The 24,029-nt window shown below is 45.4% G+C and overlaps 1 long non-coding RNA gene across 1 annotated transcript in view; it reads right to left on the bottom strand.

Moving 5' to 3' along the window:
* LOC133576292 (uncharacterized) overlaps positions 1-22,793 on the bottom strand; it is a 23,866-nt gene extending 1,073 nt beyond the window's left edge. The window contains exons 1-3 of the long non-coding RNA XR_009811615.2: positions 22,632-22,793; positions 21,067-21,162; positions 1,858-1,902 (exon numbers count right to left, since the gene is read on the bottom strand). This is a non-coding gene — a long non-coding RNA (uncharacterized lncRNA). The remainder of the gene's footprint in view (positions 1-1,857; positions 1,903-21,066; positions 21,163-22,631) is intronic.
* Positions 22,794-24,029: the final 1,236 nt, after the last annotated feature.

The raw sequence follows: 24,029 nt of genomic DNA, 5'->3' as shown, positions 1-24,029 counted from the left end.
ATATTCTGTCTATCCTTCCAGTCAGGGGCTTATTTCTTTTGTTTCTATCTGCAGTTAAGCACGATGCTATCACGTTAGCTCCGTAGCTAAAGTGCTTCGCTGATGTATTGTCGTGGAGATAAAAGTCACTGTGAATGTCCATTTCGCGTTCTCGACTCTCATTTTCAAGAGGATATAGTATCCAAGGTGGTTTAAAATACAAATCCGTGATCCACAATAGAAAAAGGAGAGAGTGTGGAATCCAATGAGCCCTTGTACCTAAGTTACGGTCAGAGCGAAAAAAGATACGTCCTGCACTGCACTCTAGTCCTTCACTCTCACGTTCCTCATCCACGAATCTTTCATCCTCGCTCAAATTAATGGGGTAATCGTCGCTTTCTCGGTCCGAATCGCTCTCGCTGCTGGTGTAAACAATGGGGAAATGTGAAGAGACTTTCAACTTGTGACGTCACGCTACTTCCGGTACAGGCAAGGCTTTTTTTTTTATCAGCGACCAAAAGTTGCGAACTTTATCGTCGATGTTCTCTACTAAATCCTTTCATCAAAAATATGGCTATATCGCGAAATGATCAAGTATGACACATAGAATGGATCTGGTATCCCCGTTTGAATAAAAATAAAATCATTTCAGTAGGCCTTTCATCATCACTGGTGTCAGAGACAATCTATTTGAGGAGGGGGCATATGAATTTCAGCAAAACACATTGCTAGTTTATTCATTTATTTTTAATGGCTTTAAAATAAATCATAGCTTATTCTTACATTGTGTACACTTGACTATGGAGCTAACAAAGCACATTTAAAAGCATGAAGCACATCTGTTTTGGCATGCATGCTGGATATTTAGATGAGCACTAAGCTAGGGTTGGTGTGCATGCAGGAGTTTCAAAGTGGCCATACAGCCATAAAGTAGAAGTCTTACCAGTCTTTTGCTGTTTCTTCTCTCTCTTGTTCTTGTTCCTCTTCTACTTCTGGTTTCTTGAAGGGTACGTTTGTTTTCATTTTTTAACCGCATTTCGACGTGCAGACAGCAAAAGGTCAGATTAATTCACGACGAGTGGACGGGCACAATGGGTCAGTTGCAGGGAAGGGGCCCTCTTGAGGGGGATTCCGACAGTGTCATTGACACTGTGCTATAGTGTCCATCCATCCATCCATCCATCCATTTTCTACCGTTTGTCCCTTTCATTGTCATTAATTAGTTCCTCATTGTCAGTGTTATTGTGCAAATGAGACTTTTGGCTGCTGGAAGTGGCGCCTCAAGGAGGATTCTGACACTGTCTTTGACATTACTCTGATATTGTCATTGTATTTCCGGTGATAGAATCACAAAGTACCGCGACCCCAAAAGGGACAAGCGGTAAAAAATGGATGGATGGATGGAATCACAAAGTTGTTTCGGTTAAATTTGAATATATGACTCGTTGCTGTCAGGTAAGGGGGCCCCTTTTTAGCTGGAGGCCCTAGTTCTGCCTGCAACAATCAGGCAGCCATATTTGATAATTTCTTTAAATTCTGCACAAAAATAATATGATTTGGGATGAAGATGCTACCAAAACATACTACACAATATAAAATTGCCTCCGGTCTTCTTGTATTTCATTTATTTAATTGGGACAGTGCACATTAATCAACACTTGAATAAACAGTCTTAATGCGCCGGATTTAGCATGAATGCTCATTTTCAGCCGTAGTCCCAAGGCAGGTTTCTAAAATAACACTGTGAGACACATAAGACTTTAAAACCACAATGACAGAAATAAGAACCAAATAAATAAGACATCATAAAACAGACAAGACAAGCAGTTGCAATACACAATTACAAGACAATTAGACCAGGACAGACAATGTACTCACAGCTTCAAATATGCTGGCCTGAAGCCCACTGGAACGGGCTGGAGTCTGGAAACAGTGTTTAATGGTTTAATGGGTGCATGTCTGAATTATTTTTAGCCAGTGTTTAAGTTTTTTTTGAAAAGTGGATAGTTATCACAGTCTCTAATGTGTGTGGGCGACTTATTCCAGGATTGCGTTCTTCTTACAGAGGTGACCAATTGACCGAATTTTGTTCTACATCTTGGTGTATTGCAATCACCTCTGGACAAGGCCCTAGTTCTCCGTCCTTCACCGTTTCTCCTCTGAATGAATTCATCTAATGGTAGGGGTGCAAGCGCATTTAAAACTTACAACTAGATGAGACAAGCGTCCATAACGATCTGGTAGCTATCCAGATCAAGAATGTTAAGGTTTTTTTGGAATAATACAATTGTGGAAGTGCATTGGTTTCCTGTCAAGGATTTTAACTGCCCTTTTGAAGAGAGACTTGATGGGTTTTAGCACAGTTTCTGTTGTGTGAGTCCAAAATGTGAAACAATAATTTATATGTGAGAATATAATGGCGTGCATATAGACTTTAGCCGTCTTGGAAGTGTGGAATGGTCTTTTATGATTTAAATTTGACAGATTGTATTTAACGACATTTGTGATTTTTCTTTTCTTTTTTTCTTCTATAGATGACATCAGCAGGCTGATGCAGGGCCGCCAACATTTTGGAGATACAAGTGGGCATTCCAAAATGTGCTGAATCTGATTAGAAAATCAATCAATGAAAATATATTTATATTGCCCTTAATCACAAGTGTTTCAAAGAGCTTTACAAACTCCCAACATCTCCTGATCTAAATTCACAACTAGGCAAGAAAAAAATAAAAAATAAAAAGACCCCAGCTGGGGAAAAAGAAGAAACATTGAGAAGGGTAGGTAACCCCGTTTCAAGGTGATTGGCTGCAATTGACGTCGAGTGGGTACAATTATTAAATGTTTTAATTAATAGATATAGTTGGAGTCCAGTCCATCGGGAAGCTAACAGATCATCATAAGGGGATCTTCTTCCGGGCGCAGCCAGGTCAGCTACATGGACACTTCCACAGTTGTGCATGGAAGAGTAATCCACCCCGGGTCACAAGTAAAAAACAAACCTGAAATCACTACGGTGTCGATTTTGGGGGGAATTTTACCTATAGACATGATTTTTAGGTCCAGAACTATGAAATAAGTGCCAATATTGTCAGCATGAGACGGGCCCTTTAAAGCTAAACCTAACCCCAGCCCAAATCCAAACCCTAAAACTGAACATAACCTCATCTTTAACTCAAACCCTAAACTAACCCTACTCTTTACCTGTGTTAATATATTTATATTAGAATGTGATACATATAAATATTAGCTAATGTGTTCTTTAGTAAGCAATAAAAGAAGACAAATATGTTTTGCCTCAAGCTGCTTCTGTTTGCATGTTATCATCATACGATCATTTATGATCTTGTTTCAGCACAATGCATCTCCATATACGCACACACCAGTACACTGTAGTACACACCAGTACACGCTAATACACAGTGTCCAGCTGTCTCCGTCTTGGTCCATTACTGTAAGAGAATACCCGGGCCGGCGCTGTGACCCGCTCCATCAATCTCGCTGGCTTTGACACAAACTATGTCCACCTGTTCTCCCACAGTCGTCACGCGGACGCTCAGAGGCTCAGTTCACGTACGACGCTCGTTGTTTGGTCTTCAAAGTTAAGTTTTTCCAGTTCTGTACGACACCGCGGCCTACAATACTTCTCACTTGCGGCGTACAATTTATCTGGGTCTTGTACGGCTTATTTGAAGCTTCCATCACAGTCTTTGCCGCAGCTCGGCAGTGTTTTAACACACCAGCTATCAAGTTACTTTGCATTGTCACGGCCAAGAGATGACACACAAACACGGACGTTGACGGACGCTACCTGACGAGCTGAAGGGAGACTTGGCTTGCAAAATGATTCAGTGTGTCGCTCACAAATGTCGTTTATCTACTTTAACTACCAACATAATAACACGTTATCTAGTTTAATCATATGCAGTGTTGGGTTAGTTACTGAAAACCAGTAACTAGTTACAGTTACTAGTTACTTTATTTCAAAAGTAACTCAGTTACTAACTCAGTTACTTACACCAAAAAGTAATGCGTTACTGTGAAAAGTAACTATTTAGTTACTTATTTTTTTCTCCTTTTTTTTTTAAGGCTCCCATTAATGCCCTTTTAGCCTTCATTTCAGTACTGTTATTGCACTGGAGAATAATACAATGTGTTGATCAACTTGACATGCATTTGCATCACTGAACTCAGAAAGCAATGTGGTCTACATACAACACACAAAGACAAAGATATGTTTCAAAGGGCCAATTTATTACAGGCCACAACAAATTGACAAAACTATTTGAAATAGCTGCAACATAACATACATAAGTAACAAACCGCATAATAACAACATAGCTGTAAAGCTGGCTTCACCCAAGGAAGGCACACATCACATACACAAAGCCTAGTCAGGCATTTCTTTCTCTCAAGGAATTGTGAAATAAAATCATGTATTCAGGAGATCAACACTGTAGTGAAGCCCAGAAGACTCTACACATTTCCCCAGTTTTAGTTTAGAGATAAGGTAAGATTGGCCTGGCCCACTAGGATCCCTCTTCATGTTTGTGAACTTTATAGTCTATACATTTAGAATGATGTGATAATCAAACACTCTAGAAGTCTAGAATGAAATAGTTTATAAGATAATTGACAGTGTGTACCTTCAATGATGAGCAGAGGCAGAGTTTGGAGTGTTTTCTTTAGCTCGCTTTCCATGTTTATGTACTCACTGTCCAGGTACTTGGAACATGTTTTCCGTGCCATTTGTTGTTTGACGCCGGTATCATGCTAATTAGCTGCCAGAAAACGGGTGACTCCACTGTAGAAATAGCCTGCATGTCTTCTAGCACATACGCTGCAATGGCTCTATCAATGTTGTCCTGGCTAGCATTGCCTCCGTTAAAATCCTTAGGTGGAGGTGAAGTGGCATCGGAGTCTGTGTCTCTCTTTACTAGCTTCGTCGAAGCATGTTGCTTATGTGGCGTGGCGAAGTTGGGAGAGTGGCCGTGCCAGCAATCTGAGGGTTACTGGTTCAATCCCCACCTTCTACCATCCTAGTCACGTCTGTTGTGTCCTTGAGCAAGACACTCCAACCTTGCTCCTGATGGGTCCTGGTTAGTGCCTTGCATGGCAGCTCCCGCCATCAGTGTGTAAATGGGTGAATGTGGAAATAGTGTCAAAGCGCTTTGAGTTCCTGAAAAAGGTAGAAAAGCTATACAAGTATAACCCATTTACCATTTATGTAGCTGTTTCAGCAGATTTGAATTGCTGTTTTGGGCAGTATTCCCGGGTGCGGTCACTGCTGCTGCTCACTGCTCCCCTCACCTCCCAGGGGGTGATCAAGGGTGATGGGTCAAATGCAGAGAATAATTTCACCACACCTAGTGTGTGTGTGACAATCATTGGCACTTTAACTTTAAGTAGATGGGATCTTTGATCCAAGACACAACTTACATTTAACTAAAATGTTCTTTTCTTTGTGCTCAAAAAAAATAAATAAAGTGACAATGTCTCCATGTTAAGAAACTCGACTTCTGGCTTCGCCATGATGTCTTTTTAGTTGTTATGAGAGTAGCGTATATGTGTGTGTGTGTGTGTGTGTGTGTGGCCCTTTAAGATATGACAGCTTATGAGGTGAGTGACGTCAGTGAGTGAGTGGGCGAGAGAGGTGAGGGAGCGCAACAGTGCGTGCGTGCAGGTGCTCTAGCTTGGTAGATGGCTGCGTGCAAGACACAGTGTTGGGACTAACGCGTTACTAAGTAACGCGTTACTGTAACGCCGTTAGTTTCGGCGGTAACTAGTAATCTAACGCGTTATTTTTTATATTCAGTAACTCAGTTACCGTTACTACGTGATGCGTTACTGCGTTATTTTACGTTATTTTTTAATGTAGTATCGGCTAGAAACAGAAGAAGTGTCGTCCTTCTGTCTCACAAGGAAAAGAAAAGGCGTGCTTTCCTCGACCGAGGAGCGGAGCGCAGGGGAGACGTTCCTCCAGGGTCTATGTACTTCGGGGCTAACAACCTTCACTTTACCCGGCAGTGGGTCTTTACAGCTCCGGACTCGAGGGTGAATGACGAGGCCGGCGGTTTGTTGCAATTTTGTGACTTTATTGGTGTCTTGCACGCAGCCATCTACCAAGCTAGAGCACCTGCACGCACGCACTGTTGCGCTCCCTCACCTCTCTCGCCCACTCACTCACTGACGTCACTCACCTCATAAGCTGTCATATCTTAAAGGGCCACACACACACACACACACACACACACACACACACACACACACACACACACACACACACACACACACACACACACACACACACACACACACACACGCTACTCTCATAACAACTAAAAAGACATCATGGCGAAGCCAGAAGTCGAGTTTCTTAACATGGAGACATTGTCACTTTATTTATTTTTTTTGAGCACAAAGAAAAGAACATTTTAGTTAAATGTAAGTTGTGTCTTGGATCAAAGATCCCATCTACTTAAAGTTAAAGTGCCAATGATTGTCACACACACACTAGGTGTGGTGAAATTATTCTCTGCATTTGACCCATCACCCTTGATCACCCCCTGGGAGGTGAGGGGAGCAGTGAGCAGCAGCAGTGACCGCACCCGGGAATACTGCCCAAAACAGCAATTCAAATCTGCTGAAACAGCTACATAAATGGTAAATGGGTTATACTTGTATAGCTTTTCTACCCTTTTCAGGAACTCAAAGCGCTTTGACACTATTTCCACATTCACCCATTCACACACTGATGGCGGGAGCTGCCATGCAAGGCACTAACCAGGACCCATCAGGAGCAAGGTTGGAGTGTCTTGCTCAAGGACACAACAGACGTGACTAGGATGGTAGAAGGTGGGGATTGAACCAGTAACCCTCAGATTGCTGGCACGGCCACTCTCCCAACTTCGCCACGCCACATAAGCAAGATGCTTCGACGAAGCTAGTAAAGAGAGACACAGACTCCGATGCCACTTCACCTCCACCTAAGGATTTTAACGGAGGCAATGCTAGCCAGGACAACATTGATAGAGCCATTGCAGCGTATGTGCTAGAAGACATGCAGGCTATTTCTACAGTGGAGTCACCCGTTTTCTGGCAGCTAATTAGCATGATACCGGCGTCAAACAACAAATGGCACGGAAAACATGTTCCAAGTACCTGGACAGTGAGTACATAAACATGGAAAGCGAGCTAAAGAAAACACTCCAAACTCTGCCTCTGCTCATCATTGAAGGTACACACTGTCAATTATCTTATAAACTATTTCATTCTAGACTTCTAGAGTGTTTGATTATCACATCATTCTAAATGTATAGACTATAAAGTTCACAAACATGAAGAGGGATCCTAGTGGGCCAGGCCAATCTTACCTTATCTCTAAACTAAAACTGGGGAAATGTGTAGAGTCTTCTGGGCTTCACTACAGTGTTGATCTCCTGAATACATGATTTTATTTCACAATTCCTTGAGAGAAAGAAATGCCTGACTAGGCTTTGTGTATGTGATGTGTGCCTTCCTTGGGTGAAGCCAGCTTTACAGCTATGTTGTTATTATGCGGTTTGTTACTTATGTATGTTATGTTGCAGCTATTTCAAATAGTTTTGTCAATTTGTTGTGGCCTGAAATAAATTGGCCCTTTGAAACATATCTTTGTCTTTGTGTGTTGTATGTAGACCACATTGCTTTCTGAGTTCAGTGATGCAAATGCATGTCAAGTTGATCAACACATTGTATTATTCTCCAGTGCAATAACAGTACTGAAATGAAGGCTAAAAGGGCATTAATGGGAGCCTTAAAAAAAAAAAGGAGAAAAAAATAAGTAACTAAATAGTTACTTTTCACAGTAACGCATTACTTTTTGGTGTAAGTAACTGAGTTAGTAACTGAGTTACTTTTGAAATAAAGTAACTAGTAACTGTAACTAGTTACTGGTTTTCAGTAACTAACCCAACACTGGCAAGACACCAATAAAGTCACAAAATTGCAACAAACCGCCGGCCTCGTCATTCACCCTCGAGTCCGGAGCTGTAAAGACCCACTGCCGGGTAAAGTGAAGGTTGTTAGCCCCGAAGTACATAGACCCTGGAGGAACGTCTCCCCTGCGCTCCGCTCCTCGGTCGAGGAAAGCACGCCCTTTCTTTTCCTTGTGAGACAGAAGGACGACACTTCTTCTGTTTCTAGCCGATACTACATTAAAAAATAACGTAAAATAACGCAGTAACGCATCACGTAGTAACGGTAACTGAGTTACTGAATATAAAAAATAACGCGTTAGATTACTAGTTACCGCCGAAACTAACGGCGTTACAGTAACGCGTTACTTAGTAACGCGTTAGTCCCAACACTGATCATATGTACGATGTGACCGGGAGGACAGGTTGGAGCTTGCTGTTTAACGTACCGTCGCCCTCTAGTGGCTGGAGTGCATACAACCACAGCAAAGGAGGAAATCAGATGAACTGGGGAAATGAACAATCCGACTGTGGTTGATGAAAAGTAATGCATCCCTCTTACAACTATATTATTAACTGACTTACTGAGAGATGAGGGTGACACGTACAGAGGTACCTTGGTTTTTGTACGCCCCACAAAGATTTTCGCCAAAATGTTGCCCAGTCTTGGTTAATGTACGGCCAAACATTGCATGTAACAAAATAGTCCGTTGGTCAAGCTATCATCCCACAGAATAGAGTGCAGAAGAAAATCATTCCATGTGTTGGTGACCCTGTCTCTGTTTTTTTTTTTAACTGAGTACGACTGCAAAATAATTTACAATGGAGGTCAAAGAAAGTTGCGAGTGCCAGCACCTTGATAAAGAAGGTGAGAAACGATTGAATTTAAGAAAAAGTAGCAAAGTACAAAGGTGGTGTCAGTGTGACTCTATTCATTGGCATCTTCGCCAAGAAGCATCTTTAATAAAGGTAACAGTGAAGATTAATGTTCCATTTATCCATTTCATTTAGCGATGGGTAACTTTTATATTTGTATCGGTACAGTACAAATTCTTAAGTACTCAACGGTACCGATTTTCGGTATTTTGTGTGTGTTCATACGTGTTAATAAATGTTAATTGTTAAAAAAAAATCTAAATTTGTATGATTTAACAATCTCTACATTTGTTACCTTTTTTTTTTACGCCTCTATGTCTAATTTGCAAGTACTGTACTGTTTTATAAAGTAAACTTTACACACAGTTGCAATACCAAGACATTAGATGGCAGTAGTGTAGAGACCATGGTGTGTTGCCTTGGCCAGCAAGTAGCCTTTGCCTTTAAGTTGAATGTGCCGGTCTTTTTTTTTTTCATTTTTTTTTTCAAAATATTTTTATTGAATTTTGCAGACAGTACAGTATGATGGATCATGGCAACAGCAAGTTGAGGTATCTGCACATTTTACAATATGTAACATAAACCCCACCCCTTACAATACCCACCCACTTTAATTCCCAAGGTAATTCAATCAATCATTGTTTATTTATATAGCCCTAAATCGCAAGTGTCTCAAAGGGCTGCACAAGCCACAACAACATCCTCGGTACAAAGCCCACATAAGGGCAAGGAAAAACTCACCCCAGTGGGACGTCGATGTGAATGACTATGAGAAATGAGTAATTGTCACCTAGTGCCCACAACAAATATAGACACACATGAATCCGGTCTTTTCTTTTGCTCAGCCCTACAAAGTGCTTAAAGGGGAAGTGTTGTATTTATTACGCACCAGCTTTTTGATTTTAACGGGCATCCTAGTTGCAGTTTTCATTACCAAATTCGGAGGTGTTGAAATCGCCATGTAAAAACGCTAATGCTAATTTGATTTGACATACTACCAATGTAAAATAGCATCGAACTATCCATCCATCCATCCATCCATCTTCTTCCGCTTATCCGAGGTCGGGTCGCGGGGGCAGCAGCTTAAGCAGGGAAGCCCAGACTTCCCTCTCCCCAGCCACTTCGTCCAGTTCCTCCCGGGGGATCCCGAGGCGTTCCCAGGCCAGCCGGGAGACATAGTCTTCCCAACGTGTCGTGGGTCTTCCCCGTGGCCTCCTACCGGTCGGACGTGCCCGAAACACCTCCCGAGGGAGGCGTTCGGGTGGCATCCTGACCAGATGCCCGAACCACCTCATCTGGCTCCTCTCGATGTGGAGGAGCAGCGGCTTTACTTTGAGCTCCCCCCGGATGACAGAGCTTCTCACCCTATCTCTAAGGGAGAGCCCCGCCACCCGGCGGAGGAAACTCATTTCGGCCGCTTGTACCCGTGATCTTGTCCTTTCGGTCATGACCCAAAGCTCATGACCATAGGTGAGGATGGGAACGTAGATCGACCGGTAAATCGAGAGCTTTGCCTTCCGGCTCAGCTCCTTCTTCACCACAACGGATCGATACAGTGTCCGCATTACTGAAGACGCCGCACCGATCCGCCTGTCGATCTCACGATCCACTCTTCCCTCACTCGTGAACAAGACTCCGAGGTACTTGAACTCCTCCACTTGGGGCAAGATCTCCTCCCCAACCCGGAGATGGCACTCCACCCTTTTCCGGGCGAGAACCATGGACTCAGATTTGGAGGTGCTGATTCCCATCCCAGTCGCTTCACACTCGGCTGCGAACCGATCCAGTGAGAGCTGAAGATCTTGGCCAGATGAAGCCATCAGGACCACATCATCTGCAAAAAGCAGAGACCTAATCCTGCAGCCACCAAACCAGATACCCTCAACGCCTTGACTGCGCCTAGAAATTCTGTCCATAAAGGTTATGAACAGAATCGGTGACAAAGGGCAGCCCTGGCGGAGTCCAACCCTCACTGGAAACGGGTCCGACTTACTGCCGGCAATGCGGACCAAGCTCTGACACTGATTATACAGGGAGCGAACCGCCACAATAAGACAGTCCGTTACCCCATACTCTCTGAGCACTCCCCACAGGACTTCCAGTACAGTACACGGTCGAATGCCTTCTCCAAGTCCACAAAGCACATGTAGACTGGTTGAGCAAACTCCCATGCACCCTCAAGGACCCTGCCGAGAGTATAGAGCTGGTCCACAGTTCCACGACCAGGACGAAAACCACACTGTTCCTCCTGAATCCGAGGTTCGACTATCCGGCGTAGCCTCCTCTCCAGTACACCTGAATAGACCTTACCGGGAAGGCTGAGGAGTGTGATCCCACGATAGTTAGAACACACCCTCCGGTTCCCCTTCTTAAAGAGAGGAACTACCACCCCGGTCTGCCAATCCAGAGGTACTGCCCCCGATGTCCACGCGATGTTGCAGAGTCTTGTCAACCAAGACAGCCCCACAACATCCAAAGCCTTAAGGAACTCCGGGCGGATCTCATCCACCCCCGGGGCCTTGCCACCGAGGAGCTTTTTAACTACCTCGGCAACCTCACCCCCAGAAATAGGAGAGTCCACCACAGATTCCCCAGGCCCTGCTTCCTCATAGGAAGACGTGCTGGTAGGATTGAGGAGGTCTTCGAAGTATTCCCTCCACCGATCCACAACATCCGCAGTCGAGGTCAGCAGAACACCATCCTCACCATACACGGTGTTGACATTGCACTGCTTCCCCTTCCTGAGGCGGCGGATGGTGGTCCAGAATCGCTTCGAAGCCGTCCGGAAGTCGTTTTCCATGGCTTCCCCGAACTCCTCCCATGTCCGAGTTTTTGCCTCTGCGACCGCCGAAGCCGCACATCGCTTGGCCTGTCGGTACCCGTCTGTTGCCTCCGGAGTCCTATGAGCCAAAAGAGCCCGATAGGACTCTTTCTTCAGCTTGACGGCATCCCTTACCGACACCAGCGGGTTCTAGGATTACCGCCACGACAGGCACCAACCACCTTGCGGCCACAGCTCCAATCGGCCGCCTCGACAATAGAGGCACGGAACATCGTCCACTCGGACTCAATGTCTAGTGCCTCCCTCGTGACATGTTCAAAGTTCTTCCGGAGGTGGGAATTGAAACTCTCTCTGACAGGAGACTCTGCCAGACGTTCCCAGCAAACCCTCACAATGCGTTTGGGCCTGCCAGGTCTGTCCGGCATCCTCCCCCACCATCGCAGCCAACTCACCACCAGGTGGTGATCGGTACAAAGCTCCGCCCCTCTCTTCACCCGAGTGTCCAAAACATGAGACCGCAAATCCGATGACACAACTACAAAGTCGATCATGGAACTGCGGCCTAGGGTGTCCTGGTGCCAAGTGCACATATGGACACCCTTATGTTTGAACATGGTGTTTGTTATTGACAATCTGTGACGAGCACAAAAGTCCAATAACAAAACACCACTCGGATTCAGATCCGGGCGGCCATTCTTCCCAATCACGCCTCTCCAGGTTTCACTGTCGTTGCCAACATGAGCGTTGAAGTCCCCCAGTAGAACGAGGGAATCACCCGGGGGAGCACTCTCCAGTACTCCCTCGAGTGAATCCAAAAAGGGTGGGTAATCTGAGCTGCCGTTTGGCGCGTAAGCGCAAACAACAGTCAGGACCCGTCCCCCCACCCGAAGGCGGAGGGAGGCTACCCTCTCGTCCACCGGGTTGAACTCCAACGTGCAGGCTTTGAGCCGGGGGGCAACAAGAATTGACACCCCAGCCCGTCGCCTCTCACTGCCGGCAACGCCAGAGTGGAAGAGAGTCCAGCCCCTCTTAAGAGAACTGGTTCCAGAGCCCTTGCTGTGCGTCGAAGTGAGTCCGACTATATCTAGCCGGAACTTCTCCACCTTACGCACTAGCTCAGGCTCCTTCCCCCCCAGCGAGGTGACGTTCCACGTCCCAAGAGCTAGCTTATGTAGCCGAGGATCGGACCGCCAAGTGCCCTGCCTTCGGCTTCCGCCCAGCTCACACTGTACCCGACCTCTATGGCCCCTGCTATGTGTGGTGAGCCCATTGGAGGGGGGGACCCACGTTGCCTCTTCGAGCTGTGCCCGGCCGGGCCCCATGGGGACAGGCCCGGCCACCAGGCGCTCGCCATCGTGCCCCACCTCCGGGCCTGGCTCCAGAGGGGGGCCCCGGTGACCCGCGTCCGGGCGAGGGAAATCTGGGTTCCTTGTTTGTGTTCTTCATAGAGGTCTTCGAGCTGCTCTTTGTCTGATCCCTCACCTAGGACCAGTTTGCCTTGGGAGACCCTACCAGGGGGCATAGAAGCCCCCGGACAACATAGCTCCTAGGATCATTGGGACACGCAAACTCCTCTACCACGTTAAGGTGGCAGCTCAGAGAGGAACTAGGGCATTTTAAATAGTGGAGCCTTATTGTAATTTTAGAGTTAAGTTAAGTTAAAGTACCAATGATTGTCACACACACACTAGGTGTGGTGAAATTCATTTTCTGCATTTGACTCATCCCCTTGATCACCCCCTGAGAGGTGAGGGGAGCAGTGGGCAGCGGTGCCGCGCCCGGGAATCATTTTTGGTGATTTAACCCCCAATTCCAACCCTTGATGCTGAGTGTCAAGCAGGGAGGTAATGGGTCCCATTTTTATAGTCTTTGATATGACTCGGCCGGGGTTTGAACTCACAACCTACCGATCTCAGGGTGGACACTCTAACCACTAGGCCACTGAGTAAGTAAGAGCCTTCTTCTTGCCTTGTTGACATGGAAAATGTGACATTACATTGAGGTATTCCAGATAAGTCCTGTTAGAGGTACTGATATATGGCAGCGTTTGATTTAATGTGAATCGGTACCCGGTTGCACCGAGAAACTTCTGTCAGCACCTATGAAAGTAACAAATTCAGTACCCATTACCGATTTTACTTTGTCATTTAGATCTATTTTTTTTATTGTTTTCTGCATGTAAAACTGTAATTAGTCTCGATACAATTTGTTTTGTATTAAATGTTTTGTATATTGAACAAATAATTGGATTTACATTATTCTTATGGGAAATATTGCTTCAGTTTTTGTATTTGGTTTGCAATCCCTACCAAAACTGAAGTACCAATGTACATCAATGTCTATACTAAAACAAACACATACACTTTGGTAAATAGCCAAAACGTTGCACTACCATTTTCGACAAGTGCTTATTTTATTCCTAAGTATGTTTCTCTTTGTGCTCATTCCTTGCAGCTTGAAGGATTTTTTTTAAAGATTTGAAGCGTTGACCCTGTAATCTCTCGCCTTCAGGCTACAGCTGCTTTGAAAAAGTCCTCAACAAAAGACAGACCTAAATCATTATCTTTTTCTGCCTTTCTTTTCGTCTACTCTACCTGCTCGTTGATCATCTGTCCAACTAGATTTATTCATCTTCACACCTCACCAATCACTCCTTCTTCTCCTCCCCCACCCACTGCATTAGGAACACACACAAACAGCCCGAGGCATGGCGGTACCTGTTAACACTCGTAGGAGTCGGGCAGGAAATTGGCTGAGGGTTATGGAGGGTGGGTCAATGTGGGACTCCTCTCAGGTTACCTATCCAGGTAAGTCTGTCTTTTGTTTACTGCTGCTAGGTTGGAGGTCCACACACGTTACAGTGTTTCCATACAATTATCTATTTTTGGCAGTGTGGACTACAGGGCCTTCAGTTCGGGACAGAGGCATACCGTACTAAAAAGTGAAAGAGAGCATGCCTTTACTCTGTAGCAAAATACAAACGGTCACAAAAGGTAAAGTATTTTCAAATCCAAGCATGCAGTGCACCTCCACAAGCATGCAGCCCATGCAGCCTCTGACGAGCTGGAGTCTTGACGAGCGATAATGTTAAGACGTTTGGTAACCTTTCACACTCCTGGTGAAACACGTAAAGCAAGGGTTTTTAAAGTGCAGCCTGAGGGCATTTTGCGAAACATGGCTAAATTATTTTATGAGCCAGTGGCACATTGTTTAAATAAGAAGAGGGAAAAAAAAACGCAAAAATGGAGCACAAAAGCATAACGTAACTATGTATGTGTGTGTATGACGCCGTAAAAATTTTACATAAATACATGCACATGCGTCACGGCCAATTATGCTAATTAAACAATGAATGAATTTAATAAATACATTAATTGGAACATTTACAGTACATAATTAATGGGCATTTTGGAGTACAATTTAATACCAGGTGAGGGACACAGCATAATTGCATTAACCACATTCTCCTAAATCAAAAAAGGATGCACCCTCCAGTCCCCCTTTTCCATTGGATAAGGGACGTGTTATTAAATCGTAAACTAAAACAAAACAAAAAGATCATTAATATTATTAGCTACTGATAGAGTGTTAATAATGTACTATCACAGTCATTGAGAATTTCAATTTCAGAAAAGCATCCTTAATTGAATATGTTCTCTGGGACATGTCCAGTGCATCCGGAAAGCATTCATAGCGCTTCACTTTTTCCACATTTTATGTTACAGCCTTATGACAAAATGTTCATTCATTTTTGTCCTCAAAATTTTTACACACAATACGCCATCATGACAATGTAAAATGTTGTATTTTTAGTAAATTAATTACTTTAAATTAATCGCATGTACATAAGTATATACAGCATTTGCTCAATACTTTGTTGATGCAGCTTTGTCAGCAATTACAGCCTCAAGTCTTTTTGAATACGATGCCACAAGCTTGGTTGACAAGACTCTGCAGCATCAGAATCAGAATCAGAATCAGCTTTATTGTCATTACGCAAGGTAACGAGATTGAGGCCATTCCATAGAGTGCGATGTGTGCATGCTAGAAAAACAATGTGCAAATATGTAAAAATATAAAAAATGTAGAAGTGCAATGAATATGGTGTGAAATGAATATATACATGAAAAAAACAAAAACAAAAACAGGGTGGTTGGTGGAATGGGTTATTGCACCGAAGAGAAGGCAGTTATGAGGGACAATGGGGCAGTCCGTTCAGGATGGTTATGGCCCTGGGGAAGAAGCTGTTCTTTAGCCTGTTTGTTTTGGTTTTAATGCACCTGTAGCGCTTCCCAGAGGGCAGCAGGTGGAACAGGTCAGAGCCAGGGTGGGTGCTGTCCTTGATGATGGCACTGGCTCTGTTGAGGCAGCGGGAGGTGTAGATGTCCGTCAGAGAGGGGAGAGGGCGGCCGATGATCTTCTGAGCCGTCTTGACCACTCTTTGCAGCCTCTCCCTGTCTGCTGCAGTGCAGCTGCCGTACCATACCGTAATACAGTAGGTCAGCAGGCTCTCGATGGACGAGCGGTAGAAGGTCAGCAGCAGGTCAGGCTTCAGGTTGTACTTCCCGAGGACTCGAAGGAAGTGTAGCCGCTGCTGAGCCTTCTTGATGATTGATGTGGTGTTGACTGTCCAGGAGAAGTCATTAGAGATGTGGACTCCAAGGTACCTGAAGGTGTGGACCCTCTCTACACGCTCGCCGTTGATGTAGAGGGGGGCAGGGTCGGTGCTGCTCCTCCTGAAGTCGACGATGATCTCTCTGGTCTTGCTGGTGTTGAGAGCGAGGTTGTTCTCCGAAGACCAGGCCGTCAGCTTCAGGACCTCCTCTCTGTAGGCAGCCTCGTCAGCCCTGGAGATGAGCCCGACCACTGTGGTATCGTCGGCGAACTTGACGGTAAGGTTGTCACTGTGGGCCGGACTGCAGTCATGGGTGTAAAGGCAGTAGAGGAGGGGGCTCAGCACACAGCCCTGTGGGGAGCCGATGCTCAGCGTGCGGGAGGATGAGAGGTGCGGGCCAAGTCTCACATTCTGGGGTCGGTCCGTTAGGAAGTCCCTTATCCAGGCGTTTGTGAGAGGGGGGAAGCCAAGAGTGTCCAGTTTATTGCAGAGTCTGTCCGGGATTATTGTATTGAAGGCAGAGCTATAGTCCACAGAGAGCATCCGGACGTAGCTCTGCTGCTGCTCCTGGTGGTTCAGAGCAGAGTGGAGAGCAACAGCGATGGCGTCCTCTGTGGACCTGTTCGCCCGGTATGCGAACTGGTGGGGGTCGAAGTCTGGAGGGATATGGTCCTTGATGTGCTGGAGAACAAGTCGCTCGAAGCACTTCATGATTACCGGAGTGAGGGCCACTGGTCGGTAATCATTCAGGCTGGTGATGGGAGACTTCTTCGGCACCGGGATTATTGTAGATGACTTCAGGCAGGATGGGATGACTGCCTGAGCCAGGGAGAGGTTGAAGATCCTGGTGAGGGGGGGAGCGAGCTGGTGGGCGCACGTCCTGAGCACCTTTCCAGGTACTCCGTCTGGTCCGGTAGCCTTCCTGGGGTTCACAGCCAGGAGCACTCGTCTGACACTGTGCTCCTGTACAGTGAGTGGAGTGGCGCCGGAGCCCGGTGGGGGCGGGGGCAGGGCTGGAGCAGATGAGTGTCGCTGGGGGGTTTCGAAACGGGCAAAGAAAAAGTTAAGCTCCTCTGCCAGTGTCGCACTCTGATCCGCAGTTGTCATATTGCAGCCTCTGAAGTTCGTGATGTCATGAATGCCCCGCCACACCTCCCGTGAGTTTTTGCTGGACAGATGGCACTCTATGCACCTCCTGTGGTCCGCCTTTGCTTTTTTAATCCCTCTCTTCAGGTCGGCTCTAGCAACACTGTACAGTGCCCTGTCCCCTGACCTGAAGGCTGCGTCGCGGGCCCTGAGGAGTGTGCGGACCTGGCTGGTCATCCAGGGTTTCTTGTTGGGGTAAACCCGGATGGTTTTTTCCACAGTCACATTCCCGATGCAGAACTTTATGTAGTCCAGCACCGTTCCTGTGGCTGTCTCCAGCTCCTGTTGTTGAAAGAGGTCCCAGTCTGTGTGTTGGAAGCAGTCCTGAAGTTTGGGGAGTGCATCGTCAGGCCAGGTCATAACAGTCTTTGTGATAGGCCTGGCCTGGCGTCTGATGGGGGTGTAGGTAGGAGAGAGCAGGAGGGAAAGATGGTCTGACTGTCCAAGCTGGGGGAGGGGTGTAGCTCTGTACGCATGCTTTATGTTGGTATACACGTGGTCCAGGGTGTTCTTGCCCCTTGTAGAACACTTCACGTGCTGGTAGAACTTAGGGAGTACAGTCTTCAGATTGGCCTTATTAAAATCCCCTGCTATGATATGAACACCGTCGGGGTGGGCCCGCTGCTGTTCGTTGACGGTGTTCAGCAGAAGAGAGAGCGCTGTGTTTACTTTGGCGTCCGGTGGAATATACACAGCCGTGATGATAACAACAGACAGCTCTCTCGGGAGAAAAAAAGGCCGACATCTAACAGACATGTACTCCACGTCCGGGCAACAGTGCTGTTTAGTGATTGTCCCGTTGTTGCACCAGTTCTCATGCACGTAGATACAGAGCCCCCCTCCTCTGCTCTTACCGGAGTCCTTAGTTCTGTCCCGGCGGAGCAGAGTGCGTCCGGCTAGCTGCATGCTAGCATCGGGTATTTCCGGGTGAAGCCAGGTTTCGGTGATAATCATAGCACAACAGTCCCGAACATAGCGGTTTCCAGCAAGTTGTAACTCCAGGTTGTCCGTCTTCTGTACAAGGGATCTGGCATCGCGTGGACATCGGTGGCGGTACCTCTGGATTGGCAGACCGCGGTGGTGGTTCCTCTCTTTAAAAAGGGGAACCGGAGGGTGTGTTCTAACTATCGTGGGATCACACTCCTCAGCCTTCACAGTAAGGTCAATTCAGGTGTATTGAAGAGGAGGCTACGCCGGATAGTCGAACCTCGGATTCAGGAGGAACAGTGTGGTTTTCGTCCTGGTCGTGAAACTGTGGACCAGCTCTCTACTCTCGGCAGGGTCCTTGTGGGTGCATGGGAGTTTGCCCAACCAGTCTACATGTGCTTTGTGGACTTGGAGAAGGCATTCGACCGTGTCCCTCGGGAAGTCCTGTGGGGAGTGCTCAGAGAGTATGAGGTATCGAACTGTCTGATTGTGGCGGTCCGCTCCCTGTATGATCAGTGTCAGAGCTTGGTCCGCATTGCCGGCAGTAAGTCGGACACGTTTCCAGTGAGGTTTGGACTCCGCCAAGGCTGCCCTTTATCACCGATTCTGTTCATAACTTTTATGGACAGAATTTCTAGGCGCAGTCAAGGCGTTGAGGGGATCCGGTTTGGTGGCTGCAGGATTAGATCTCTGCTTTTTGCACATGATGTGGTGGCTTCATCTGGCCAGGATCTTCAGCTCTCACAGGATTGGTTCGCAGCTGAGTGTGAAGCGACTGGGATGAGAATCATCACCTCCAAGTCCGAGTCCATGGTTCTCGCCCGGAAAAGGGTGGAGTGCCATCTCCGGGTTGGGGAGGAGATCTTGCCCCAAGTGGAGAAGTTCAAGTACCTCGGAGTCTTGTTCACGAATGAGGGAAGAGTGGATCGTGAGATTGACAGGCGGATCGGTGCGGCGTCTTCAGTAATGCGGACGCTGTATCGATCCGTTGTGGTGAAGAAGGAGCTGAGCCGGAAGGCAAAGCTCTCAATTTACCGGTCGATCTACGTTCCCATCCTCACCTATGGTCATGAGTTTTGGGTTATGACCGAAAGGACAAGATCACGGGTACAAGCGGCCGAAATGAGTTTCCTCCGCCGGGTGGCGGGGCTCTCCCTTAGAGATAGGGTGAGAAGCTCTGCCATCCGGGGGGAGCTCAAAGTAAAGCCGCTGCTCCTCCACATCGAGAGGAGCCAGATGAGGTGGTTCGGGCATCTGGTCAGGATGCCACCCGAACGCCTCCCTAGGGAGGTGTTTATGGCACGTCCGACCGGTAGGAGGCCACGGGGAAGACCCAGGACACGTTGGGAAGACTATGTCTCCCGACTGGCCTGGGAACGCCTCGGGATCCCCCGGGAAGAGCTGGACGAAGTGGCTGGAGAGAGGAAAGTCTGGACTTCCTTGCTTAGGCTGCTCCCCCCGGGACCTGACCCGGATAAGTGGAAGAAGATGGATGAATAGATGGCCACAAGCTTGGCACACCTATCTTTGGGCAGTTTCGTCCAGTCCTCTGTGCTCATTCTTCTTTGCAGCACCTCTCAAGCTCCATCAGGTTGGATGGGAAGCGTTGGTTTTCATCCAGGATGTCTCTGTATATTGTTGCATTCATCTTTCCCTCCATAGGGACTAGTCTCCCAGTTCCTGTCGCTGAATAGCATCCCCACAGCATGATGCTGCCACCACCATGCTTCACTGTAGGGATGGTATTGGCCTGGTGATGAGTGGTGCCTGGTTTCATTTAAACATGATGCCTGGAATTCACGCCAAAGAGTTTAGTCTTTGTCTCATCAGACCAGAGAATTTTGATTCTCAAGGTCTAAGAGTCTTTCAGGTGCATTTAGGCAAACTTTTACTAAGAAATGGCTTCCGTCTGGTCACTCTACCATACAGGCCTGAGTGGTAGATTTCTGCAGAGGTGGTTGTCCTTCTGGAAGGTTCTTCTCTCTCCACAGAAGTATGCTGTAGCTCTGACAGAGTGACCATCAGGTTCTTGGTCACCTCCCTGACTATACTAAGATGAATGCAGCAATATACAGAGACACCCTGGATGAAAACCAACGCTTCCCATCCAACCTGATGGAGCTTGAGAGGTGCTACAAAGAAGAATAGGCAAAGAGGAATGAGCAAAACTCTCCAAAGATAGGTGTGGCAAGCTTGTGGCATTGTATTCAAAAAGACTAGAGGTTGTAATTGCTGCCAAATGTGCATCAACAAAGTATTGAGCAAAGGCTGTAAATACTTATGTACATTATTTTTCATTTTTAACAAACTTGCAAAAAAATGTTTAATAATTTCACATTGTCATTATGGGGTATTGTTTTTAGAATTTTGAGGACACAAATGAATTCATTCCATTTTGGAATAAGACTATCATAAAAAAATGTGGAAAAAGTCAAGCGCTGTGAATATTTTTCAGATGCACTGTATACTCTATATCATAGTATTTGTAAAAGGTGATATATTCAAATGAGTAACTGTGTGGGAAGGGCAGTTTTATTTTGGGTGTGGATATTGTATATTTTGTAAATCAATACAAAGACTTCTGAAAGAAAAAAATTACTGCATATAGTTGTAATTAAATACTGTCGTGTTTGTATGTGCTTTTTACTTGGATTTTGATCTACTCCGCAACTGATACGAGTTTTATGCTGCAACGCATTGCAATCCTGAGACTTTGCCGGTTAGTCTAACTTAGTAAATAGTTTTTTAATTTAATGCAATTGTTGTTTTTTCTGAGCGTGTAAACGTACCCAGAGTCCTCTCTCCACGGCCAGTAATGTGGGGAATGTGTCATTGTGGAGCAGAAAGAGCTTCTTTTCCATTGTTGAAGGTCTGTCACGCTCTGCCTGCCATGTAAACATCAGAGACAAGAAACTTGAGCACGTGGATCACCTCTGATCTGCTTTCATGGCGGAGATCATAGAGGAAAGGATGGACGCCGAGAAGAAGAAGCAGTTACCTCCAAGATGCAAAAAAACATTAACACAATTATAAACATGGATGAATTATCTTTGTAAAGACTGCACGCACGTACGCATACACACACAAACAGATTCCTATTGCTTTATGTAGTCTTCAATAGAGTCGTGTGGTAACTTTACACAGACACACACGTGGACAGACACAACTTTTATCAATGTATTACAGAAATGTACAATGTCTGATATTGTACATTGACTGACTTTGAAGGTCAGAAGTCACAGCTGTTAATGCACAGTAGGGTAAGGTGGCTGACAGGGGCAAACACGCTGCAATGTCCAAATGCTGCACATACACACACAAAACATTCAAGTGCTGCAATAAAATATACCCTGCGAAATCACAAATAAATGTAGCAATATACCAAACACACACAAAGCCCAAAAACAACTGCACAAGAGAAACGCTGGAAGTTTACGCAACAAAATGGAAGTTAGCCAAGCGACCAGGGGAGGCAGAGCAGAGACATGAGAGGGATGTCCTGAAGAAAGTTGGGTGTCTTTTGAACAAATACACTATTTTACAGATACCGATTCACAAGGCTAATCTTCTCGTAGTGTAGTTTTGGCTCCTTTGGCAGCCTGGCAAACTTCTCCTTTGTTCTATGAACTTGCAACATTTCTCTCAATCATTTGCTTTTAGGTACGCTTTTGCATTTTGTTTCAAATCAGTGGTGTCTAAAATAGGGCTCGAGGGCCATTTGTGTCACGCAACTTAAGTTTAATCGTAATACCCTTTGTAACCTAAAACACAAACCAGACACAAAGTTGTGTCTTTAAAATTATGTTTGTTTTAGTATTTTTTTTACACAACAAATATATCAAAATGGCTCCCGAATTCTTTGGCTTTCCAGTATGTGGCCCTTTGTGGAAAAGGTTTGGACACCACTTCTTTTAGATCTAGCAGCATTTATGTGATGACAGCATTTTAATTTGCAACAATTTTTGTGGATTATGTTTTATGGCCACACAAACACACGCCAAGTGCATTTCTAAGCTGCAAGGAGCTTCAATTAATTAACTAATTTGTTAATTTGTCTTTGTTTTATTGTGTGGCAGCAAGACACACTTTGTTAAAGTATGTATCTTTAAGTGTCTCAAAAACAAAACAAAAATAATGACACTAACGAAGTGTGTCTCGTTGCCACATAACAAATCCAATTAAGTGCAAGGTGCCTGCTTTCACATTTAGCACACTTTGGTCCAACCAGAACACTTTATCTTCATTTCAGTAAAGCTCGTTTGGTCAGGTATATGCTCTCAATAATTCATTAATACACTATATAACAAACGGCATTCATTTCATAGCTCGTGAACAGATGACAGCGATGATTTACCGAATGAGTCTTCGTATGTACGCTGTTAGTCTTCAATCTTGCTCTTTCGCCATATTTCTCGCCTTTTAAAGTACGGTCGTCTACTTGCCAGCTTACAAACAACAACTTTATAAGTGTTTCCTCGGATTCATATTTCAGTACTGTGGATTAACGCAGCACCTCGACATTCTTCCGGTTTAAATACCCGCGCTCACTGCTGACCAATTGAAATAGAGCAATGTCGTGTGATTTTCTGCGACGCATTTAGGCACACTCGGAAACAACAGTCTCCCAAAGTTGATAGACAGATGAACTGACATTATTTGATAAAATTATGAGAATTATTATTAAATATTATTACAATTATGATGAAGCAACTAACAAACTATTGCAGGTAGAGGAATTTTGAGTAATTTTTCAACAAAGCAAAAACATTTGTATGCTTCTTTTGTAAATGTGAACATATGTCATGTTGCTGGGATGTCATATCTAACTTAATCACATTTGTATACATAATTTAAAACAGCATTTGCCAAACTTACATGGCTCATGAAAATGTGTACCGTATATTTAGAGCAGGGGTCCCCAAATTTTTTGACTCGGGGGTCGCATTGGGTTAAAACAATATGGCCGGGGGCCGGGCTGTGTATATGTATATGTATATATATATATATATATATATTCTGGGGCAGCATAAGGGACAAGCAGTAGAAAATGGTTGGATGGATGGCTATATATATGCTCAAAAAAATTAAAGGAACACTTTGAAAACACATCAGATTTCAATGGTGAAAAAAAAATGTTGGATATCGATACTGATATGGACAGTTTAATGTCTCAGGAACAAAAGGATACCACATCTTTTGATGGAAATAAAAGTTTTCAGCCTACAGAGGGCTCAGTATATAGACACCCCAAAAATCAAAGTGAAAAAATGATGTGGCAGGCTCGTCCATTTTGCCTAAATTCAATTTCTGCAACTCAAAGTTCTTTTCACTATCCCCCACGTGCTTGTATGCATGCTTGACAACGTCGCGGCATACTCCTAATGAGACGACGGATGGTGTCTTGTGGAATGTCCTCCCAGATCTGTCTAAGGGCATCAGTGAGCTCCTGTAAAGTCTGAGGAGCAACCTGGTGGCGTCTGATGGACCGAAACATTATGTACCAGAGGTGTTCTATCGGATTTAGATCAGATGATCGTGAGGGCCATTCAATTGTGTCAATTCCTTCATCCTCCAGATACTGTCTGCATACTCTTGCCACATGAGGCCGGGCATTGTCGTGGACCAGGAGGAACCCAGGACCTACTGCACCAGCGTAGGGTCTGACCATGGGTGCAAGGATTTCATCCCGATACCTAATGGCAGTCAGACTGCCGTTCTCTAGCCTGTAGAGGTCTGTTGGTCCCTCCATGGA

This window comes from Nerophis lumbriciformis, linkage group LG34, assembly GCF_033978685.3.
Source record: "Nerophis lumbriciformis linkage group LG34, RoL_Nlum_v2.1, whole genome shotgun sequence".
Classification (NCBI taxonomy): domain Eukaryota; kingdom Metazoa; phylum Chordata; class Actinopteri; order Syngnathiformes; family Syngnathidae; genus Nerophis; species Nerophis lumbriciformis.
Note: the sequence above shows the minus strand (reverse complement) of the source record. Positions and strands in the feature narration are given on the sequence as shown.